This window comes from Eulemur rufifrons, chromosome 3 (genome assembly GCF_041146395.1).
Source record: "Eulemur rufifrons isolate Redbay chromosome 3, OSU_ERuf_1, whole genome shotgun sequence".
Lineage (NCBI taxonomy): Eukaryota > Metazoa > Chordata > Mammalia > Primates > Lemuridae > Eulemur > Eulemur rufifrons.
The window spans coordinates 27,638,127-27,662,493 of record NC_090985.1 but is presented as its reverse complement, the minus strand read 5'-3'; the positions used below and the strand labels follow the sequence as shown (position 1 = coordinate 27,662,493).

At 38.5% G+C, this 24,367-nt stretch overlaps 1 protein-coding gene and 1 non-coding gene across 6 annotated transcripts in view; one reads left to right on the top strand and one right to left on the bottom strand.

Annotated features, from left to right (window-relative positions):
* Positions 1–24,367, bottom strand: part of TRAPPC9 (trafficking protein particle complex subunit 9) — a 604,744-nt gene that overhangs the window by 394,386 nt on the left and 185,991 nt on the right. The gene's annotated exons all lie outside the window — the stretch shown is intronic.
* LOC138382059 (U6 spliceosomal RNA) lies at positions 395–501 on the top strand. Its single transcript, XR_011233235.1, has one exon. It is a non-coding gene; the product is annotated as a U6 spliceosomal RNA (small nuclear RNA).

Sequence of the window (24,367 nt, the reverse complement as noted above, 5' to 3'; positions counted from 1 at the left end):
GCAATAAACTTTATCTTTTATATTTAGGTCTATGATTCATTTTGATTTAATTTTTATATATGTGTGGAGTAAGGGTCAAAGTTAATTTTTTGCATATGGATAATTAGTTGCTCCAGCAACATTTGTTGAAAAAGTCAATTCTCTACCCGTTTGAATTACCTTGGCACATTTGTCCAAAATCGATTGTTGTTTATGGATGGGTCTATTGCTGGACTCCTTATTTTGTTCCCATTAATCTGTGTTTATCCTTATGTCAATACCACAGTCTTAATTACCAGAGCTTTGATATCTGGAATATTTCAGCTCCTATGCACTTCAATATAAATTTTATAATAAAACAATGTCTTAAAAAAAAAATAAGCCTGCTGGAATTTTGATTAGAACTTAACACTGAGTGCTTGCTTCAGCAGCACATATACTAAAATTGGAACAATACAGAGAAGATTAACATGGCCCCTGCGCAAGGATGACACACACACACAAAAAAAGAACTGCACTGAATCTAAAGATCAATTTGGAAATAACTGCCATCTTAGTATTATGTATTACTACCCATAATCATGTATATCTCTCAATATCTTTCTATTTATTTGGGTCTTTATTTCCTCAAGACAATTTTTTGTAACTGTCAATGTACAGTTCTTACACATCTTTTTTTAAATTTATACCCAAGCATAATTTTCTGTTTTTGTAAATGGTATTCTTAATTTCATTTTCCAAATGTCCATTGATGATACAGAAATAAAATTGATTTTATATATTAACCATGTACCCTATGATCCTACTAATTATTCTAGTAGACTTTCTATAAAGTCATTAATATTTTCTATGTACATGGTAATGTTTTCATTTCTGTGAATAGAGTTTTATTTCTTCTTTCCCAAACTGAGTATTTTTGGGGTTTTTTTTTTTTTGTTCCTTATGGCACTAACTAGACTGCTCACTACATTGTTAAAGAGAAATAATGAAAGTGAACATCCTTGCCTTCTTACCAATCTTAGTGGGAAAGCATTTACCATTAAATATGATATCAAATATAGATTTTTCTATAGATGCCCATTAGCAAGTAGCCTTTTATTTCCAGTTTAATAAGATTTTTTTTGTATCATAAACATGTGATATATTTTGTCAAAAGCTTTTTATATATATCTATTAATATTATGGTTTTTATTGTCCTTTATTCTGTTAATATGGTGAACTATACTGATTGAAGTTTGAATATATAACCAACCACCAACCTTGCATTCTTAGAATAAATTCCAGTGGATCACAATGAATTACTCATTTTATATAATGCTGCATTCTTTTTCTTTTAATAAGTATATTGCTGGATTACATTTGCTAATTTTTAAGGGTTTTTACATATGTGTTCATGAAAGATATTGGTCTATAATTTTCTTGTAATGTCTGTCTGATTTTGGTATTAGGATAATGCTAGCCTCATAGTATATACTCCTCTACTTTCTGAGAGTTTTTATAAAAACTTGCATTTCTTTATTATAATGTGATAAAATTCACCAGTGAAACTGTATGGCTAACATTTTATTTTGGGAAATATTTTTAAATAATGAATTGACTTTATTTTATTGAAGAAAGGGCTATTTAGATATTGTTTCATCTTGAATCAATTTTCATGATGTGTGTCTTTCAAGAAACTTTTTCATTTCATCTATCTTACTAAATTTATTCTTACATGAAGTTGTCCATTAAAATCCTTTATTATCCTTTTACTGTCTGTAGGAAAGACTGATGTTCCCTTTTTCATTCCTGATATTGATACTTTACATCTTCTTTTTCACCTTGATCAGTCTGGCTAGAGGTGTATCCATTTATTGATCTTTTCAAAAAACAAGCTCTTGATTTCATTGGGTTCTCTCTATTTGTTTTTAATTTCATTGATTTCTGGTCTTTATTTTCTCCTTTCTGGATCCTTTGGCTTTAATTTCTTCCTTTTTTCTAAAGTTTAAGGGAGAACATAATTCATTAATTTTAAACTATATTCTTTTCCTAATGTAAGCATTTACAGCCACAACCTTTCGTCTAGACAATGCTTTCACTGCATCCAGAAATTATGATACGCTGTGTTTTTATTTTTACTCAATTCACAATGTTTTCAAATTGCCCTTGTGATTTCTTCTTGTAGCCATGAGTAAGTATTTAGAAGTGTGTTGCTTAATTTCCAAATATTTGGGGCTTATTGAGACATCTTATTGTTACTGAGTTCTAATTTAATTGTGTTGTGGTCATAGAACATATTCTGTATGATTTAAATATTTTTAAATTTACTAAGACTTGATTTATGGCCGTGCATATGGTGTATTTTGCCAAATGTTCAACATGTATTTTAAAAGAATGTATTATTTTTGTAGTTGGGTGATCTATACATGTCACCTAGATCAAGTTGGCTGTAAGTGTTTTTGTTCAAGTCTTCTATATCTTTTCTGATATTCTTTCTATTTGATCTATCAATTATTAAGAGCGGTGAAATCTCCAACTCTAATTATGGTTTTGTCCATTTCTCATTTCAGTCTTGTCAGTTCTTTGCTTCATATATTTTGAAGTTTTATTATTAGTTGTGTACACACTTAAAAATGTTACTTCTTGGCCGGGCGTGGTGGCTCACGCCTGTAATCCTAGCACTCTGGGAGGCTGAGGTGGGTGGATCGCTCAAGGTCAGGAGTTCGAGACCAGCCTGAGCAAGAGCGAGACCCCGTCTCTACTAAAAATAGAAAGAAATTATCTGGCCAACTAAAATATATATATAGAAAAAATTAGCCGGGCATCATGGTGGCGCATGCCTGTAGTCCCAGCTACTTGGGAGGCTGAGGCAGTAGGATCGCTTAAGCCCAGGAGTTTGAGGTTGCTGTGAGCTAGGCTGACGCCACAGCACTCACTCTAGACCAGGCAACAAAGCGAGACTCTGTCTCAAAAAGAAAAAAAAAATGTTACTTCTTGAAGACTTTATCCTTTCATCATTATGAAATGTCCCTCTTTATCCTTGATAATATTCCTGGTCTACTTTGTCTTACATTGATATAGCTGCTCCTGCTTTCTTATGATAACAGTTTGTATGTTATATCTTTTCCAATCCATTTATACTTAATCTGTGTTTTTATATTTAAAATGAATTTCTGTAAGCAATATATAGTTTGGTCTTGATTTATTTTTTTTGTCCAATATGATAGTCTTTACCATTAAATTGAAGTTTTTAGACCATTTACATTTCGTGTAATTAGAGATACAATTGGGTTTAGTTCTACCACCTTACTATTTGTCCCATCTCTTTTTTGTTCCTTTTTTGCTCTTTTCCTGATTTTAGGATTAAATATTTTTTAGGATTCTATTTTTATCTTCATTATCAATTTCTCAGCTATGATACTTTGTACTCTTGTTTTGAGGTTGTTCTATGGTTATAATGCGCGTATCTTATCACAATCTATCTTCAAGTGATATCATATAATCTTATATACAGTGTAGGAATTTACCATCATATATTTCCATTTCTCCCTCCCAACCTATGTATGTTTTAAAAACATAACAAAATAGTGGGAGGTTTTTGTTTGTTTGTTTTGCTTAAAATGTAGTTAATTTTCTTTTAAGGAAACTTGAAAATTCCAAAAACTAAGTCCTATATTTCTACCATTTCCAAAATATTTCAAGATCTGAGGCATTATTTTTTCTGCTTTAAGAACCTCCTTTAAGCACTTTTGCAGAGCAAGCCTGCCGGAGATTAATTCTCTCAACTTTTGTTTGTATTTTACCTTTATTTTTTAAGGATGTTTTTGCTGGATATAGAACACTAGGTTAACAGCTGTTTTCTTTTACCAAGAGGAAGATGAAATTTCATTGTCTTCCAGCTGCATTTTTCCTGAAAAGATGCTACAATTATTATTACCTTTGTTCCCATGTAATGTGTGATTTTTCTCTGGCTGTTTTAAATATTTTTTTTCTCAATACGACCAGTTTTCAGCAGTTTGATTACAGTATATCTTGATGTGATTTTCTTTATGTTCATCCTGATTGGAGTTCGTTAAGCTTCGTGGATATGAGGACTTCATTATCATTAAACTTGAAACCTCAAACCTTGACATACTTGTTCAATGTAAGGGCTCATGCACTTCTTAAGCTAATTCTCAGTCACTGTCTCTTTGAATATTTTTCTCTCCAGGATTTTTTTCTGCTCTCTATTCCTGGACCTCCTGCTAGCCATATATTAGAGCTTCTTATTCTACACTCTGAACTACTCTTTCACAATTTCTACCTGTTTCAGTGTAACCCACTGTGAGGTTCCCTAAACTCTATCTTCTGACTCACTTATTCTTTCTCTCTTCAGTTGCATCTAGTCTCCTCTTTAACCCATCCACTGTGTGGTTTTAATTTCTTTTACTTCAATAACTCTATATATTTTTTATTTTAGAATGTCCCTGTGACTCTTCAAATCAGCCTGTTTTTGTTTCATACTTGTGGTTTTATTTCTTGCAATACCATTCTGATCATTTCAAACAGGACTCTGTAAAAATCTCTTTCTTGAGGTATAAATTCTCCCATCTGCCGTACCTATAGACTCCCCTTCATGACAGGCTGTCTGCTCGTGTAGTTTGTAGTCTATGATTGTACACTCATCCTCTGCAGAAATTACTTCATGTGAAAAGTCCACATGTCTGTGGCCAAGGAAGTGTCTCTGTAGGGCAGTTTATATCTGGCTTGGCTGCCCCCTGTAGGTTTCATGAAGCCTTGGTCCCTAAGGGTAATTCTTTGGATCCCCATGGTACTGGGCCATGGCATGCTTCCTTGCCGCTCCCCAATCCTGCTCCCCAAGAAGGGGAGCAGATCTTCCTTGTCCAATTTCAGGGGAGCCCTCATGACTCAGAACCTGAGACCTGCAGCCCAGGCTCCCTTCTCCACATCAGCATAAGAAGCCCAGGGCTGGTTGGTAAAGTTTGCCTCAAGGAGGCACTTCGGATTTACTTTCCATTAATTACTAGAATTTTGAATCTCCTTTGTTTCAGGTACCTAGAAATCTTGTTGCCTAGGTTTCTAGTGCACATTTAATCAAAAAATTCTTTAAATTATATTTTCTGGGTTGAAGCAGGCAAATGTTTCAGAAGACTTTCTTTCCCTAAGAACTTAGTCTATTAATGTGTTTTCTACATATTTCAATGAAATAAAAATAATACAGTTCAGAAATGTTGGCTTCCAAAAGTAACTGCCCATTACTTTAAATTCAATTTCACAAATGTTTCTGAGAATGGCTGCTTCCAAGCTGTTATTCAGGCGACAGAAAATAGCTTCACTACTGATACACTAATGTCTGCTAATTCTTAAACTGACAGCTCTACCTTCATACTTATTTTAAAATGATTTAGTGCACATTGATCTACTGAAAAGTGTCATTTTCTTAAGTATACTCTCAACCTCCTGCTCAGAGCCTTTCCATCTCATTCTCTAATAAAGAATATTAGGAGCTGCCAGAACAAATCCTTGTACCATTTGACTATTAAGTCCTATGAGCTTACTTTAAGAAATTTCAAAATCTAAAAATACAATCTCCTGGCACTGAGGACCTTGTTGACCTGTCTCTCACTGTCAGCCATATGCATCATTACACACACCACGACTTGCATCAGACCATTCCCCCTTCTCTGCCTGATGAACGTTCTCGAACTCTCTAAACCACAGCTCAACCATCAGCTTCCCAGGACAGCCTTTCCCATGCATAGGAACCAGTAGTTTCTCCATCCTAGAGCAGTTTGTGTCACTATATTTAGCTTACTATTACCTTCCAGAATAAGCTAGAAGCTTCCATATACATCACCTCCCTTATTTCTCACAAAACTCTGATGTGGCAAAAACAATGTTATTGAATTTGTCATATTTTTCTCCCAGTTCCAGCTTTCTTTACCACTAAACCGTAATTTCTCTCAGGGAGAGAAACACATCTTCACTCATTCTTTAATCCAAAAAGCATTTGCTGGGCCTACTAAGTGCCAGGCACTGTGTTGGGCACTGGAAAAGGATAAAAATTAAAGAAATCCTGCCTAGAAGTGCTCACAACATAGCTGGGGAGCAGGGATGCTTGGTGGAAGACCTGCAGGTTAGATAAAGTGTAATGAAACTCGTCCTTTTTATTTTTATATCCCCAGCTCTTGACAGTTTACTGAACATATGAGGGGGAGAGACAGAGAGAAAGACCACTGAGTCCAATGACATAATCAATAGAACCAACTCAGGACAGAGATAAACAATATTAAAAAGTGCTGAGTACAGAACTCCATCTCTATTGTTTCTCATTATATGCAGCAGCTCTGAGAGTTCATGTCTGAATTGAAAAGGGTCAAAAAACATTAGCTAGTAAACAGTCATAAGCTTCTGCCAATGAGAAATTAAAACTGACTGTGTTTGAGCACTCACCTTGTCTACCCTATAATGAGGCCTAACCCTTCTGAGAACTGGCCGACATCTCTTCCCACAGGAGTGGGCTGAGGGTGGGAATGGGCCACAGCTAGTAGGAAAGCAGGATGGCAGGGAAACAGCACAGCAGGAGGACATGTCTGCAAGACCTCAGTGACATCTCTGAGAATGCCCTCTCTTTAAATATGTACTATTCTAATTCACCCAAGATACGGTATGTGGCCCTTTTTCCATTTTAAAAGTGTTATACTATTCTTTAAAAAGCAAATACACAAGGAAGAAAGGATTGAAAGGAAATTTACCAAAAAGTTGACACTAGCTGTCTAATTGGTAAACGTAATGCTTTTTTTTTTTTTTTTTTTTTTTTGAGACAAGGTCTCACTCTGTTGCTTGGGCTATGAAGAGTGCAGTGATATTATTCCATAGCTCACTGCAATCGCACACTCCTGGGCTCAAGTGACCCTCCTGGCTCAGCCTCCAGAGTGGCTGGGTCTACAGGCACATGCCACTGCACTCAGCTAATTTTCATATTTTTTGTAGAGGCAGGATCTCACTATCCCAAAGTGCTGGGATTATAAACGTGAGCCACCATGTCCAGCCATAATGCTCATTTTTTAAACCATTTTCATATTTTAAAGTAATTAAAATTAGCTGCCTCCTAAATACTATTTTTACTATACAGTAAAACACACATACAGAAAATTACCTAAAATATAAAGGTTAGCTCCATGAATTTTAACAAAGCACACATCTAAATCAAGTGCTTAGCGGGAGGAGAACTCGCCCACATTCCATGGCCCCTCCTGCCTGCTCTCAGTTGCCAAGCTCGTCCCGTGGGGAACCTGCGGCCTCAGGGCCACATGTGGCCCTCCAGGTCCCCAAGGGTGGCCCCTCAACTGAATTCAAATTTCACAGAACAAATATCTTTATTAAAAGGGGTACAGCAGAGAAAGATGAAGCTTTTTCTTGCCTCCTTTGGTAGTTAAAAAAGAACAATCTTGAAATCAGAAGGCTGCAGTTTCCCCACCCCTGCATTATTTGCATAGAAATAATGAATAAAAATGAAAGCATTTTTCATTCTTAAATTCACTACAGCATTCCCAGATAGGAGTGCACTCTTCCCATAAGCTATCCTGTAGTTAATAATAGGATTAATAATTATAATCCCACTATATTCTCAAATTCAGCCATGAATACAGCTATAGAATTGATAGTCTTTGGCAGTGGCTTGTGCCCATAATCCCAGCACTTTGGGAAGCTGAGGTGGGAAGATCACTTGAGGCCAGGAGTTCAAGACCAGCCTGGGCAACATAGCAAGACCCCATCTCTAAAAAAAAAAAGAAGAAGAAGAAGAAGAAGAAGAAGAAGAATTAACTGGGCATGGTGGCACACACCTGTAGTCCCAGCTACTTGGCAGGCTGAGCCAGGAGGATCACTTGAGCCCAGGAATTCAAAGCTGCAGTGAGATACAAATCCCACCACTGCAGTCCAGCCTGGGCAACAGAACAAAATCCTGTCTCAAAAAAAAAAAAAAAATTAAAAAAAAAAAAGCATTGATAGTTTTTCACAGCCAGAGACCACAACCTACACTGAGTGCCTAACTTTATACCAGGCACAGAAGACATGGCAATCATCCAACAAGCACACAGGTGACAGGCACTCTTCAGCGCTAATGACACAAACAAGGACAAGATGCCCTCCTGCCCTCAAGGGGCTCAGAGTCCAGTTAGCACATACACACATCGAGTTATACAATGTAGTAGATGGGACAGACCCATCTGAGAACAGGGAGGAGAAGAGAGGCACAAAGGAGAGGAACAGGTGGCTCGGGAGATAGACTAGCTAAGATACAGGTTTGGGTGCTATACTATACATATTATATACTATAATATATAAAATATTATACCAGCAACTGAAAGACTATTGAACTGTATTTCTCTCCCCCTTAACAGGCCCCACCAGGCAGTGCAGGCCTAATACAGCAGCTCCAGGAGGTTGAAGACAGATTCCTGCCTTGCTGCTCTGCCATCCTCAGGGTATGGCCTAATCTTTAGAGAGCAAGACTGGTTACCACTTCTTGGCATTTCCAGCCATAGGGAGGAGGCAAAGTTCTGGTTATACTGCCTGCAGTCTAGACATTTTACTTTCTAGAGCTCAGCCACATTCTCACACTGAAGGCCAAGAGCAGTTGCCCAAAGATGGAAGCAGGGACCACATTGTGGAGTGCTGTGTGTGCCATGCTAAGGAAGCTGGTGTTATCTCACAACTGATGAGGCAGTGGGAAGGATTTTAAGTGAGGATTGATGTAAACAAATTTATATTTTAGGAAGTGCTTAAGTAGCTTTATAGCAGAGGGAAACCACAAGCAAGAGAAGCAATTAGGACACTGTTGTGGAATGCAAGAGCCATTCAAGGCCTGACCCAGGCACTGAGGGTAGGAACTAGCTATCAAAAAGAGAGAGGAAGAAGATGAGGCTGCAGAGGGGACCACAGGAGGACCCCTCTGTGCCTCAGTCTCTTTGTCTGTAAAGTTGGTATATTGATACCCAAAAGCTATTGTCATGAGGCTGCTGTGAAGGTCAAAAACACAAAGGATGACAAAATCCTGTGAAAAGTATAAATCACTACACAAACTTAATTTGACCAATTTACAAGATAAATTTAAAGAACTCTATTAAGGAATTCTATAACCACAAGATAATAGTCACTTTATAATTTTTATAATTTTTATTGTTTCTCGCTTAATAGAACTAATTCTGTTTTCTTTGTTTAAAAAGTTATTAATACAAGGCCAGCATTACCCTGATACCAAAACCAGACAAGGACACAATAAAACAAGAAAACTACAAGCCAGTATCACTGATAAACATAGATGCAAAAATCCTCAACAAAATACTAGCAAACCAAATACAATAACACATTAAAACAGATCATTCACCATGATCAAGTGAGATTCATCCCAGGGATGCAAGGATAGTTCAACATGTGCAAATCAATAAATGTGATTCACCACATTAACAGAATCAAGAACAAAGACCATATAGTTATTTTAATAGATGATCATAAAAGTCAACATCTTTTTATGATAAAAACCCTCATCAAAATGGGTATAGAAGGAACATACCTCATAATAACAAAGGCCATCTATGACAAACCCATGGAAAACATGGTAGTGAACAGGGAAAAAACTGAAGGCCTTTCCTTTAAAGCCTAGAACAAGACAAGGATGCCCATTTTCACCACTATTACTCAACATAATACTGGAAGTCCTGAACAGAGCAATTAGGCAAGAGAAAGAAGTAAAGGGCATCAAAATTGGAAAGGAAAAAGTCAAATTAGCCTTGTTCACAGATGACATGATCTTAAAGCTAAAAAAACCTAAAGACTCCACCAAAAACTAGAATTGATAAACAAATTCAATAAAGCTGCAGGATAGAAAATCAACATACAAAAATCAGCAGCATTTATATATGCCAACAGCAAACAATGTAAAAAAGAAATCAAGAAAGCAATCCCATTTACAATAGCTACAAACACTATAAAATACCTAGGAATTGAATTAATCTAACCAAAGAAGCAAAAGATCTATACAAGGAAAACTACAAAACTAGGACGAAAGAAAGTGAAGAGGAAACACAAAAAAGGGAAAGATATTCCACGTTAATGGAATAATTAATATTGTTAAAATGACAATACTCCTCAAAGCAATTTACAGATTCAATGCAATCCCTATCAAAATACCAATTACACTTTTCACAGAAATAAAAGAGAAAAATCTTAAAATTTATATATAGCCTCAAAAGACCCCAAATAGCCAAAGCAATCCTGAGCAAAAAGAACAAAACCAGGAATCACACTACCTGACTCCAAAATTACAAAGGTATAGTAACCAAAACAGCATGTTACTGGCATAAAAACAGACACATAGACTAATGGAATAGAGAACCCAGATATAAATCCATTCATTTACAACCAACTCACCTTTGACAAAGGCACCATGAATTTACAATGGGTAAAGGACAGTCTTTTCAATAAATAGTGCTAGGAAAACTAGATAACTATATGCAGAAGAATGAAAATAGACCCCTATCTCTTACCATACACAAAAATCAGATGAGATCAGGCACGTTCAGGGTGGTGTGGCCATAGACAGTACACAAAAATCAAATCAACATGTATTAAAGACTTGAATCTAGGACCCCAAACTATGAAACTACTAGAAGAAAACTTTGGGGAAATGCTCCACGACATTGGTCTGGGCAAAGATTTCTTGTGTAAGACCTTAAAAGTACAGGCAACCAAAGCAAAAATAGGCAATTGGAATTATTACATCAAGCTATAAAAGGCTTCTGTACAGCAAAGGAAACAATCAACAAAGTACACAGACAACCACAGAAGGGGAGAAAGTATTTGCAAACTATCCATCTGACAAGGGATTAATAAGCAGAATATATAAGGAGCTTAAATAACTCAATAGCAAAATAAGCAATATAAACAAAAAGTGGGTGTAAGATCTGAACACACATTCTCAAGAGAAAACATACAAATAGGCTACAGTTATATGAAAATGTGCTCACCATCACTAATCAGAGAAATGCAAATCAAAACTGCAATGCGGTATCATCTCACCACAGTTAAAATGGCTTATATCAAAAAGACAAGTGATAACAGATGCTGGCAAGGATGTGGAGAAAGAAGAACCCTGTACACTGTTGGTGGGAATGTAAATTAGTACAGCCACTATGGATAACAGGAGGGATGCTCCTCAAAAAGCTAAAAATAGAACTTCCATATTATCTAGCAATTTTACTCCTGGATATATATCAGAAAGAAAGGAAATCGATATATCAAAGCAATATCTGCACACCCATGTTTATTGCAGCACTACTCACAATAGCCAAGATACAAAATCAACCCAAGTGCCCATCAATGGATGAATGGATAAAGAATATGTGGTGTATTTACACCATGGAATACTATTCAGCTATACAAAAGAATGAAATCCTGTCATCTGCAGCAACATGGATAGAACTGGAGGTCATTATGTTAAGTGAAATAAGCCAGGCACAAGAAGACAAATATCACATGTTCTCACTCACAAGTGGGAGCTGAAACAGGGATCTCATGAAGATAACGAGTAGACAGGTGGTTACCAGAGGCTGGGAAGGGGTAAGGGTGGGGATGATGACAGGGAAAAAATATATAAATATACTTAAACTTTACACTTAAAAATAGTTAAAAACAGTAAATTATATATGTATATTTTACCTCAACAAAAATTTTTTAAGTTATTAAATGGCTATTTACATTTAACATTACTATTTATAATATAAGCAGTTATCTTTTTCTTCTTGAGTTTTCTATGTCCCTTCATTTTTCTTAATTACCTGAAGCAGGTAGAAAAAAAGGAATCATAAAATGATCAGATCTTGACAATACGAGTGAGAACTTATGGATGGTGAAACATTTGCTCTAAGGTGCAGAATCATCATGTCTTCTTAATAATTATTTTTGACACTAAAAATTAAACCTAACATTTCAAAACCTTCCCTTGTTCCTTTGAATCAAGAAAATCAATAAAACTATGGTTGAAAGCCAATTAAAAAACACACCAAATATCATTATAACTCTCGTGGAAGTATCATATTTATCAACAATATTCATTTGTTACTTCTCTTTGCACGATATTCTACAGACTGGGTATCCCTTATCTGAAATGCTTGGGACCAGAAGTGTTTCAGATTTTGTATTTTTTCAGATTTTGGAATCAAGTTTACCCTTGAACAACCTGGGTTTGAACTGCATGGATCCACTTATATGTGATTTCTTTTCAACCAAATGTAGATGGAAAATACAGTATTCATGGGATGTGAAACCCATATATATGGAGGTCCAACATTTTGTATACACCAGTTCTGCAGGGCTAACTAGGAGGGTTAAGTACATGCAAATTTTAGCATATGTGGGGGTCCTGGAACCAATCCCCCGCACAGATTGTGTTTGCATTTTACTAACCAGTTATGCATCCCAACTCCAAAAATCTGAAATGCTAAGCATTTCCTTTGAGTGTCATGTTGTTGCTAAAAAAGTTTCAGATTTTGGAGCATTTTGGATTTTGGAGCATTTCAGATTTGGGATGCTCAGCCCGCATTAAGAAGCTAAAGCTGCAGTAGGTCCAAGGGTCCCATATGGCTCAGACTCAGCTCAGGGCTACCCTTCCTGAAGGATGGGTCAATGGCCAGGTGTCATTAAAAGATTCCAATTCTTCACTCCAGTCCCTTGAAGAACATTGAAGAGGAGCCACTGCACATCCCTAAACTCCTTTCATACATTTCAATTTTCTTTCACCAGCACAAAGACTCTAGAGCCGACAGAAAGGCCCCAACTCTAGCTCTCTCATGCATCAGTTCTTGTAGATGGTCGGCAGCTGGGCTCTTCTCACACCTGCGAGCCCTCTGGGCTTGTTTAGCTCTTCTTGTTATCCCAGTTTTCTCCCCCAAAAGATTCAGGAGCAGCCAAGAAAATAGAGCCCTCCTCAGAAATAATGGAAGAAGGAGAACATGAATGTGTGACCCAGACTAGAATATTCTTCTGCAGGTTAGTAGGTGGTTGGGGGGAAGAGTGTCCCCAGTATGAATGAATGGTAGTGTCACTACCTTCAGGGAATTTAAACTTTAAACAATCCCTGATATATACAAGTACACAAAACATAATAAAATCAATGCACAAATAGAAAATTGAGTAAGTATATAAAAACATGAGTAGAAATCCATGAATAAATGCATCTTTCCCAATCCTCCAACTGTTGTCCTCTAGACTCTCAGATTTAAGTAACATCTCCCTTCTCTGAACTCCAAAACACACTGCTTCTCAGCACTACTCTTAGAAAGTTAGTGTTCTGTATTCTATGGCACAGTTATTTATATGCACAGTTTACACCTTTACCTCTACTGGATGCCTGCTCCCTGCAAAAATTCCAAACTCCCACTCTGGCCTTGCTGGTGCAGCTCTCCCAACCACACTGATCCATGCCTGCTTCTAAACACAGGCTTCCCCTTCACCAGCCTCTACCCTACTCTCGCTGACACCCAAGCCTGAAATGCCCTTTCCCTCTTCATCCTGCAAGTCTCTTCACTTTCCTGACTGCCTCTTAAATGGGGAGCCACCTTGCTTCTCTTCTCTTTCGAGTCATTCCAAGGAATCACACAATTCAACCACCATCCCCAGGTCGAGGACCCTAAATTGGCACTCTCAGGCTGCACCTGCCCCCAGAATGCCAGCTGAAACTTCTCCAGCAGCACACGTGGCCTGGATGGCCAACATCTCTAACCTGGGGGGTGGCTGTGCCATCTGCTACATGCCCAAACAACACTACAAACACTTCCAGAGTCTACCCCATATCCAAATATTGTTTTTCACCCAAATACTTCTAACATCGATCCCCTCCACTCTACCTTCACTAAAACTGCCTTCTGTAAACTTTAATCATCTATTTCTGGGCTCTTTCAACAGCCTCCTAAATGGCCTATCACATGCCATTTGCTGAAAAAATGCTAGAATAAGTGAACAGTTTTCCTGCTACCTCTAGTATCTCCTCCTGCCAGTCTAGTCTCCACACAGCCACAAGAGTGACTGCCCTAAAAGTCAAATCTGATACATAACTCCCTGCTTAAAAAGTTCTGCCAGCTCACTGTTCGGTAAGACTAGCTTCTTTCATCAAAGTATCATCATTGTGAAACACTAGCAACCCAAGCATCAAACCAGAGGTGACTAATTTTATAAGTCACGTTATAGTTCTATTGGGCAGTAACTTAAGAATATGCTTGACCTTCTTCCTTATAAAGTCAGGGCAACAAAACTGGGTGTGAAAGTGTTAGGGATGATGATGAGAGGAATGAATCAAGCAGGTATTAACTGGTTCAGAGAGCCTAGGTCCAACTGCCCGAGGGTACACAGAAGCACAGCCAGGAGAATGTGGTGAGAAAATGCTTATAATTTTAGTGGAATGGGCAGAAGACTAAACTGTCCATAGGATATGATGAACTCACCTATGTAAAATGATAACTAGAGAAAAACTGGAAGAAAATACACCAAAATGACAATAGCACTCATTTCTGGGTAGTGAGATTATAGGGAATATTTTGCTCTTCTCCTTCACATTTTTCTGAACTTTCCAGATTTTTCTTACAAGGATCATTCATTACTTTTATGATAAAAAATAATAAACACAAGTAAAGCAACAAACTCCACAATCTTTTGCTTTGCACTTGCAGCTCCCAGCGCACGCCATCTGGTTCCCAAATTCCCCCTTCTCTCCACACCTCAGCCACACAAACTCCTCCTCCTCCTCAGTGACACTGCACGTACACCAGTCCTGGAATAACAGCCAGGGCTGGGGGGCAGATGCATGGTCTCCATCTCTCTTTTGTCTGTCTTGGGCATCACCACATTCAATCGTAAGTTTGGAAACACAAATACTTCCATTAAGATTGATAAACAGAACTGAGAAGACAGAGATATCAAAGCTAACAAGCACCTGTTGATCATTGTCCTATACCAGGAGCTCTGGTCAGAAACCAGACGTGAATGTGTTACTAAAATTCTATAGAGACCAGCTGAGTATTAGGGATGATGATCAGTGGAATTCTGAGCAGATATTAACTGGCTCAGGGAAACTGGGTCCAATTGCCCAGATCTACACAAATGCAGAGCCTGGGGGAACTAGATCTGTCTTACTTGAGAAAAAGGGCTCATCGTGTTAACAAACCAATGTCACAGAGAGAAAGAGGCAAAAAGCTGAACAAGAGAAGAAACGGCTGGCCTCTTTTTCATTGCTTTCTATCCTTCCTCACTCTAGAAAGTTGCTATTTGAGAAGTGATTTATTAAAAAAAAAAAATCCTCAGTAAATTCGAGAACTCACCCAGTTTTCTTGCCCAGAATTTACCAAAGGAAGAAAGTCACATATATTAGAAATTAATAGAGGGTAAGGCAAACCTTTGGAGATGTGAAGCATGTTTTTGCTGCAGCCAAACAGAGTGCCGTCTCTGATGCTACATGGTCGAGGAATTCTCTAAAAATGGGATTCTCAAGTTCACTATCCAGTACCAAAGTCATGTCTGCCATCAATCCCTGTTCACAAATCAGAAGAACCAGCTGTCTTTGAAGAGGCCATATTAGCTGACAGCAGAGGATTGTACAAAGGGCGGTTGGGGTCATACTATCCTCTAAAATTATCAGCATCTGCCCCCACCAAGGCACAAGTGCATTAGTTTAGGCTTTGATCACCAGGAGAGGAAACTAACTTTTACTGAGGGCCTACAATGTGCCAGATGTTTTCATGTGCATTTTCTCTAGTCTCACAAGAATTTTTGGAGGTCCACAGTATCTCTATTTTACAAATGAAGAAACTGAAGCTCACAAAAGCTCAGTAACTTGTCAATGGATAATATTGGTGGCGGTAAACCCCTGAATGTGAAGTCAGGTCAATCTTTAAAGCCCAAGTTCTTTCCCAGTCCCACATTCCCTCCAATAATACTCTGCTGCTCACAAAAAAGCAGTTGTCACTGGGTTAATACCCCCTAGTATAGGGGAAGGAGCACAGGTATATGAATAAGAAACCCGAGTTTAAATCTCTCCTACCCTGTCCAACTACATGACACTAACAAATTACTTACTTCTCTGAGCCTGAGTGACCCTGAAGGGAGACAAGTATCTACCACTCAGGACTGAAATGAAGATTTAAAAAGATTATGGATGTTGCCTGGCACATGGCAGGCATTTGAGAAATACAGTATCCCTTCTATTCTGTATAAATGTTATTAACATCTTGGAGCTTTGGTTAATCGAAACCCTAAATCAGCTGTGTTCATTTCTAACGCCAGGCTTCAACACAGGTTCCTTGAATGGGCTATAATTTGCAAATCCACATCCAGTCAATGAAGGCCAAGGAGGCTGGGTAAATTGCCAAGCTTAGGAAAGGGTTCCAGAAAGTTAAAGCAAGGTCACAAGAGTGGCACATGTGTATTTCACTTATTTAACTGAAAGTGGCTTCCTCAGGGCCATGCAGAGCGATGGGTGCCATATTTCATGGCATAATCACCTCGAGGTAGGTGAGAGAACTCTGTTCAGAAGTCATTGGCTGACTTCTGCCATCAACAGGCCCATTTATCCACAGAGTAAAGTGATATACAGAAACCTAGCACAGTGCCTGGGACATATTTTGTAGCAAAGGGAAAGAACAGGCAGCCCTCCCCTACCCCTCACTCTATGCTATGTGGGCAGGGAAGCCACTTTATATGGAACCTACCTTCAGCACCTGCAAAACCTACTCCAGCTAGGCTTAAGTACTAGAAATAATATGCAATGTTTGCTAATATTTTCTCCCATTCTATAGATTGTCTGTTTGTTGATTATTTCTTTTGCTGTGCAGAAGCTTTTTAGTTTAATTAAGTCCCATTTATTTATTTTTGTTTCTGTTGCATTTGCTTTTGGGGTCTTAAGTCATAAATTCTTTGCCTAGGCCAACATCCAGAGTTTTTCCTAGGTTTTCTTCTAGAATTTTTTTTGTTTCGGGTCTTACATTTAATTCATCTTGAGTTAATTTTTGTATATGAGGAGAGAGTTTCATCCAGTTTCATTCTTCTGCATGTGGCTATCCAATTTTCCCAGCACCATTTATTGAATATGGTGTCTTTTCCCCAATGTATGCTTTTGTCTGCTTTGTCTAAGATCAGTTGATTGAAATGCAAATTAAAACCACAACAAGATAGCATCGTATGCTAGTCAGAATGGCCATTATTAAAATATCTATCGAAAAACAATAGATCTTGGCAAGGATGCGGAGAAAACGGAATGCTTATACAATGTAAATTAGTACCTCTATAGAAAACAGTATGGAAATTTCTGAAAGAACTAAAAATAGATCTAGTATTCAATCCAGCAATCCCACTACTGAGTATCTACCCAAAGGAAAAGAAATCATTAAATCAAAAAGATACCTGCACTCATATGCTTATTGCAGTGCTAGTCACAATAGCAAAGATACAGAGTTAACCATCTATCAACCGATGATTAGTAAAGAAAATGTGGAATATATATACCATGAAGTACTATTCAGCCATAAAAAAATGAAATCATGTCTTTTACAGCAACTTGGATGGAACTGGAAGCCATTATCCTAAGTAACTCAGAAACAGGAAGTCAAATACCGCACGTTCTCACTTATAAGTGGGAGCTAAATGAGTATACATGGACATAGAGAGTGGAATAATAACACTGGAGACTCAGAAGGTGGGAATGTGGGAGGGTGGGAGGCCGATGTGGAGTGAGAAATTACCTAATGGGTACTATGTACACTAACTGGGTGAGGGTTGCACAAAAAGTCCAGACTTCACTTCTATGCAATATATCCAGGTAACAAATCTGCACATGTACCCCATAAATCTACAAAAATAATTTTTAAAAATGCAATGTATTAAATGGAATGCTTGTCACATATGTAGCTATTAACCATTCTATTTATTAGATATTTTTCCTAAACTTCCAAGGAAAGGCTGTTTAAATCTAGCAGAGGTAAAACAAGCATTCCACTGGGGAAAACACCTCTGCCATATATACCTTCATTCTGGTGTGGCTTGGAGGAAACTTTCTAAAGATAATATTTTAAATTCTTCGCTCATCAATCTAAAATGTGAAAATGTGTTCCTAAGTGACTTTCTAATGGAGATCTTGGCTATTCCCCCACAGGAATAAATTTATATTACATACTCAGAGCTAAAGGCTTAGAGTCTTGCAGATCTAAGCTTAAAAATTGTGAGCACAAATTTAACACAAACAGAGTAACCTACCTTCAGAATAGGGAACAGTTTCATGATGTAGACATTGCAAAGTCTAGCTTCTTACCTTAGTCAGTTAAATATAAATCTATAAAGTTGAGCTGAAAATATCTACTAGGACAAACTATTTTTTTACATCACTGGCACGTTTAAGAAGTTCAGATTTGAGCCAGAAGAGAGAAAATGACATTTTTCCACAAAGCTCCATAAAAGCAGAAGGAATCTCTGTACTTTCAGGGGGAAAAAAAAAAAAAAAAAAGCTGGTTTGATAATTGTGCCCACTGCTAGAATGTCCACTGGAAAGTCTAAAGCTGGCCTAGAGGAGGCCAACCATACTAACGGGAAGAACCTGTGCTTTGAGGTCAGACAGCCAGGCCACCTCCAAGCTGTGTGACTGGGGACTAACTATCCCTACAAATGAATACAGTAATACTTACCTTTTAGGGCTGGTCTGAGAATTATCCCTAATGTATGCAAAGTACCCAGCAGAGTGCCTGACACAGAGCAGGTTCCCAATACGTAGAAGCTAATACATTTTGTCATTTTGCATAAGACAACATTCTGGGGAAAGTCCAACAAGTGGATTCAGAAAACACAGGGACCAATCCCAATTCTGGTGCTTACCTGAAGCCACAAACTCTAATCCCAGTTTTAATCCATCATTCTAACCCTAAGGCTCCCGGAGTGAACTCTCTTAAAAATAATTCCATACAGACTGTTCCTGTGCTTAAAACTCCCATGACCACCCATTTGAAATCCAAACTCCTTGTATGCAAATGTCCCTATCTTTTCTGCCTTAACATTTGCTGTACTTTCCCTGCCCTCCTAACTCCTCCTATCCTACCCTTCCTGCACCCCTTCACACCAGCCCATCTGAAATACCATCATCCCTCAGTATCTGTGGGGGATTAGTTCCAGAACCTGAGTCTCAAGGATGCCAAAATCTTCAATGCTCAAGTCCCTGACACACAATGGCGTAGCATTTCCCTATAACCTATGCACATTCTCCAGTATACTTCAAATCATCTCTAGATTACTTATAATACCTAACACAATGTAAATGCTATGTAAATAGCTGTTATACTGTATTGTTTAGGGAATAATGACAAGAAAAAGAAGTCTGTACATGTTCCGTACAGATGCAGTTTTTCCCAAATACTTTCAATCCGCAGATGGGCTAAAGAGCCCACAGATATGGAGGATGACTGTAAATGGAGCTCGTGATACGTACTAAGCACACTCCCATCCCCTGAAGGTACCTGAACACATACTCATCTTTCAATACCCAGCCCACCTATCAACTGTGCTTTGAAGCTTCAAAATCCATGTGCACAGGTGCATGCATGCCCCAGATACTCACAACCCACCCCCCACCATGCCTTCTGTACAGATTACATCTGTGACACTAAAACACACTTAATGATTTACATATGAACTCCTTTTGGGAAAGTACTGTTTTATCTTTTGTGTCCCCAGCATCTAGCAATTGCCAGGAACAGAATAACGCTCAATAAATGTAAACTACATGCATAAATGAAAGCATACTTGATCGCTGCTTCACAGAGAATTGTGGGGACTGATAAGAATGAAAGGGACTAGACTGGGAAAACCAGGAAGATGAGAGGAGGAGAAGGAGAAAGAGAAAAAGAGAAAAATTTGGGACATATTTAGGATAATCTGGAAATATAAGCTTTGGAATTGATAATCATAATCCTACCTAATGTTAATATAAGAGTGCTGCAGTCCAAAAGAAAAACCCCACATATCTATCTGTTACTTCATTTTGACCCTCTTAAAAGGCCTATGAAGAGAGCAGAGCAGGCATTACCTTCCCACTTTGCAGACAAAAAAACCTGAAACCTAGAGCAGCACAGTAACTTTCCCAAAGAAATAAGAATAAGACAATGGAACTTGGATTCAAACCCAGGGTGGCTTCCCTGCTGTTTGCACGGTATGTGGTCCTGCTATTGGACGCACATGCCCCAATATCAAGGACTAACCAGATGAAACACAACGATGTGGGTTTTAAATTCCTTTTTCCTTACCAGATACGTGTTGACATTCAGGCAAAAATCCAACCCTTAGGAATATTTCATTTAATGAACTTCATGTTGCTTTTTAAAATAGCCATATCTCTCCAAGAGCACAGAATATAAAAGAGCATAGAACAAAAGAAAACAAATCAAGATTTGTCATGGGGGAGCCATTGCAGGCTAAAGACAAGGGCAGGGCAGGTAGTCTTCAGGGATCAAGAAGAGTCTCTCCCTGAAGCTTATAGGGCACCTCAGATGAACTGGCTGTCACCTGCTAATGCATCCAAGATTAATGATCAAGAAACAAGAGAATGTTAGTTTGCCCTGGGATGCCTTGTGCAGTGAGGTGAGAAGGAAGCTCAGAGTATGGACTGTCTAGTCTCTCAGACTCAGCTTATGCAACACCCATCCTGAGGAAACTGTCTCTGCTTCCATCCTCAGAGCATCCCCAGCATCCATGTGACTCGTGGTATCAAGGTCTGCTTCAGGTCTGTCTCCTCCCTATGTTAAGAGTTCCTGAATGGCAGGAACCATTTCTTTCCTCTGCTAGTCTCAGAAGTTGGCCTAGAACCAAGAACATTCTTGTATTCTGCAAATATTTATTGAGCACATTTAACGTGCCAGATACTGTGTTTGAGATGAAGGATACCACAGTGAGAAGGACAGAGGGGAACAGATGACATCATCACGGTGGCCTAAATGCTACAACAGACAGTACACGGCAAGAGGGTGAGTGGAGGGCTTCATGGAGGAGATGCCAGTACAGCTGAGGCCTGGCACACTGTAAGAATTCAGAAGAACGAGTGAAGCTGGGGAATTGTGTGGATCACAGCTTCTCAAAGCACAGCACAGAGCAGGGCTTCTCAAACAGTAACACGTACTCTAGTCACTTGGGGGTTGTGAGAATGCAGATTCCAAATTCAGTGGTATCTGAGGGTCTATATTTCCAACAGGATCCCAGGGGATGCTGATGCTGTTAGTTGGTAAGCCACACTTTGAGTAGCAAGAGTATAGAGTATTCCAGATATATGGATACATATAGATATTCCAATCTACACACCAATCTTGTGAGATACAAGTTACAGGTGAAATAATTACTCAGAGAGGTTAAGTAACTTGCCTGATGTCACACAGTAGGTGCCAAGCTAGAATTTGAACCTAGGGCTATCTAATCCCCCAGAACCTTTCTCCCTTCCACTGCATCATTCTGCTTTCTCAATAAATGTCTGTTAAAATCAACAAGCTACTGAGGACCCCAAAGTCAAAGGTAAATATTATATTTTTGCATCATTTGTACCATAATCTATATCTGTAGATCTTTAATTTTCTGACTGTACATGCCTATGAATTTAAAAAAAAAAAAAATTTCTGAGAGTACATCCCCAATATGCACACTTAAATTATACACAAGTACATTTTTAAACATATGCAAAAATAAATATTAAAAAGGATGAGACAGTAACTTTGGAAGGCAGTGTTCAGACTGGAAACTCTGTGACTAAAGACAAAAGAACTGCACAGAAACTCCATACTCTAGTCGGTAGAGTTGTTTCTCATAGGTAAGGATTAACAATTCCACGTATACTGAAAAAAATAAGTCAATGATGGTAGTGGTGGGGCCAGTCTCTCTAAACCTGAGAGGGAAGTTACAGATAAACAGGAGGGGAAGAGAGAACAAACCCTGTGGGACTGGATTAAGTTAAACTTGTGTTTAACATAAATAGATGTTAACCAGATGGATAAATACATAAATAATTAGAGATATGTGTAGATACATGGGTTTCCTAGCGCTATCCACTGAGGGGGCCTAGGAACAATGCCACACCAGGTCAAATCCCCCTTATGGAATTCCAAACAATTTCTCTAGATACTCCCCCCACCAGAAGGTAGTGCTCAGTTCCCGCCTCCCATCCCCCTGTCTCCAGCCCCAGAGAGCGGCCTGCACTTACTGATTTGCTTCCCAAGAACAGAGTATGGAAAGGCAACCAAACAAGCAACTTCCCAATGGAGAAACCTGGCAAACACTACCCTGGCCAGGTAACCAAGGTGAACATCAACAGCAATGGGTCAGGTGGGCACCACTGATGCACTGTGAGGGGGCGGTGCCTCAGCTCTTCCTCACTGTAAGGAACACATCAGGGAAGCCTACAGTGAGGAACACTCTGCAGAATGTCTGACCAGCACTCTTCAAAATTGTCAAGGTCACGGAAAACAAGGAAAAGCAAAGAAATGGTCACAAACCAGAGGAGACTAAGAAGACCTGAAGACTAAAGGTCATCTGCTATCCCACATGGGACCCTGGCACAGAAAACGAAAGTAGTGGATAAACTAGTGAAATCTGAATAAAGGACAGAGTTTAGTTAATAGTGATACACCAATGTGGGTTTCTTGTTGTAGTAAATGTACACTAGCAAAGAAAGATGTTCACAACAGGGGAAACTGGTAAGGCATATATGGGAACTATCTGTGTTATCTTTGCAGATTTTCTATAAATCTAAAACAATTTTAAAATAAAAAGGTACTTTTTAAAAGGATGAGATGAAAATAAATATGTTTAATAATATTCTTCTTGTGTTCCAATGGCTTGTCTTGTACAGAGAGTACTGTGCTGTTCTAATGCCTGGGTGCAGGACTCACAAGTTCAAGTACCTTCAGAGGCCAGATGGCTAAGAAGAACATGAGAAGCAGGCAAGATGTAAGTACCAGAGAGTGGGGCTCTAGGGGATGGGAAAGCACACACCCTGTCTAAAGGCATCCAAAATAAAATATTCTTAGAGCAAGTCTAGGCCAGACATAAACTTGCAGGCTGAATTTCCCAGCCCATCCAGCCAGTTTGCTTCCTCTAAACTCAAGTATAGATACTGGAGACTGTAATGTCATTTTTACAGCAGAATTTATTTTACAGTTTTATATAGTTTCAGCATATTTATTTTTTGGAAGTTTTTATTAATATTAAGGCTCTGTGTACTTATATAGATTAAGTTTCTTGAGAAAAGGTCTCCTACCTTGTATTTCTTAAACATTGCTAACCTGATCTGGCTTGGTGTTTAAAAAAAAAAACAAACAAACCTGTTTCTGGATTCTTCCAAGGATGCCTAAGTTGATTTTTTTTTTAACACTCACTTGATATTTGACAAATTTTATTTTAAACTCTTCCAGAAAACAAATCATATAGTTCTCATCCTCTTATTCAATGTCTACTGTGTATAGTGTTACAGAATATCTTTGATTCCCCAGAGCAAATCTAATTTCAAACATTATACCTCATTGCCATTTATATGTTTTTTCAGATGACAGGTCCTCATATTTAATTTTAAAATGCAGTCATACTGTAACTGAATCATTTTAATGCTGGGGACATTGTTATGCAATGCATGTGGCTCCCACTCAACCACCAATCAATGTTATCATCCTAGAGCTTATCAAAAGGAAGGATGAGGAAAAGGACAGCAGCAGGGATGAGAGGAGGCTGAGGCACAGGGCGATGGCCTGGTGTGGCACAGGCATGCATCACCCTGAGGACACCAGCAAGGCAGGTACAAATAAAACAGTGCCTTCAGCAGTGCTCAACGTCAAGTGGGAGGGAGACAAAGCACTCAATTAACTGTGATACAACATGGTCAGAGCTACAGCAGAGTGGGGAGGGCTCTGAAAAAATAATGTGGAAGGTTCTAGCACTGTGGGAAAAATGCTGGTGTCAAAGCTGAGTTTGGACCACAACAATGGCATTCATTAACTGTATTTTTTTTTTTATTTTTTTATTTTTTGAGACAGAGTCTCACTCTGTAGCCCAGGCTAGAGTGCAGTGGCATCATCATAGCCACTGCTCAACTCCTGGGCTCAAGCAGTCCTCCACTCTCAGCCTCCCAAGTAGCTGGGACTACAGGTGTATGCCACCAAGCCCAGCTAATTTTTTTTTAATTTTTTATAGAGACAGGTACTCATTATTGCCCATGCTAGTTTTGAACTCCTGGCTTCAAGTGATCTTCCTGCCTTGCCCTTCCAAAATGCTAGGATTATAGGTGTGAGCTACCATGCCTGGCCTCATTAACTGTGACAAAGTATCTACTGTAAATCTTAGGTTTTTT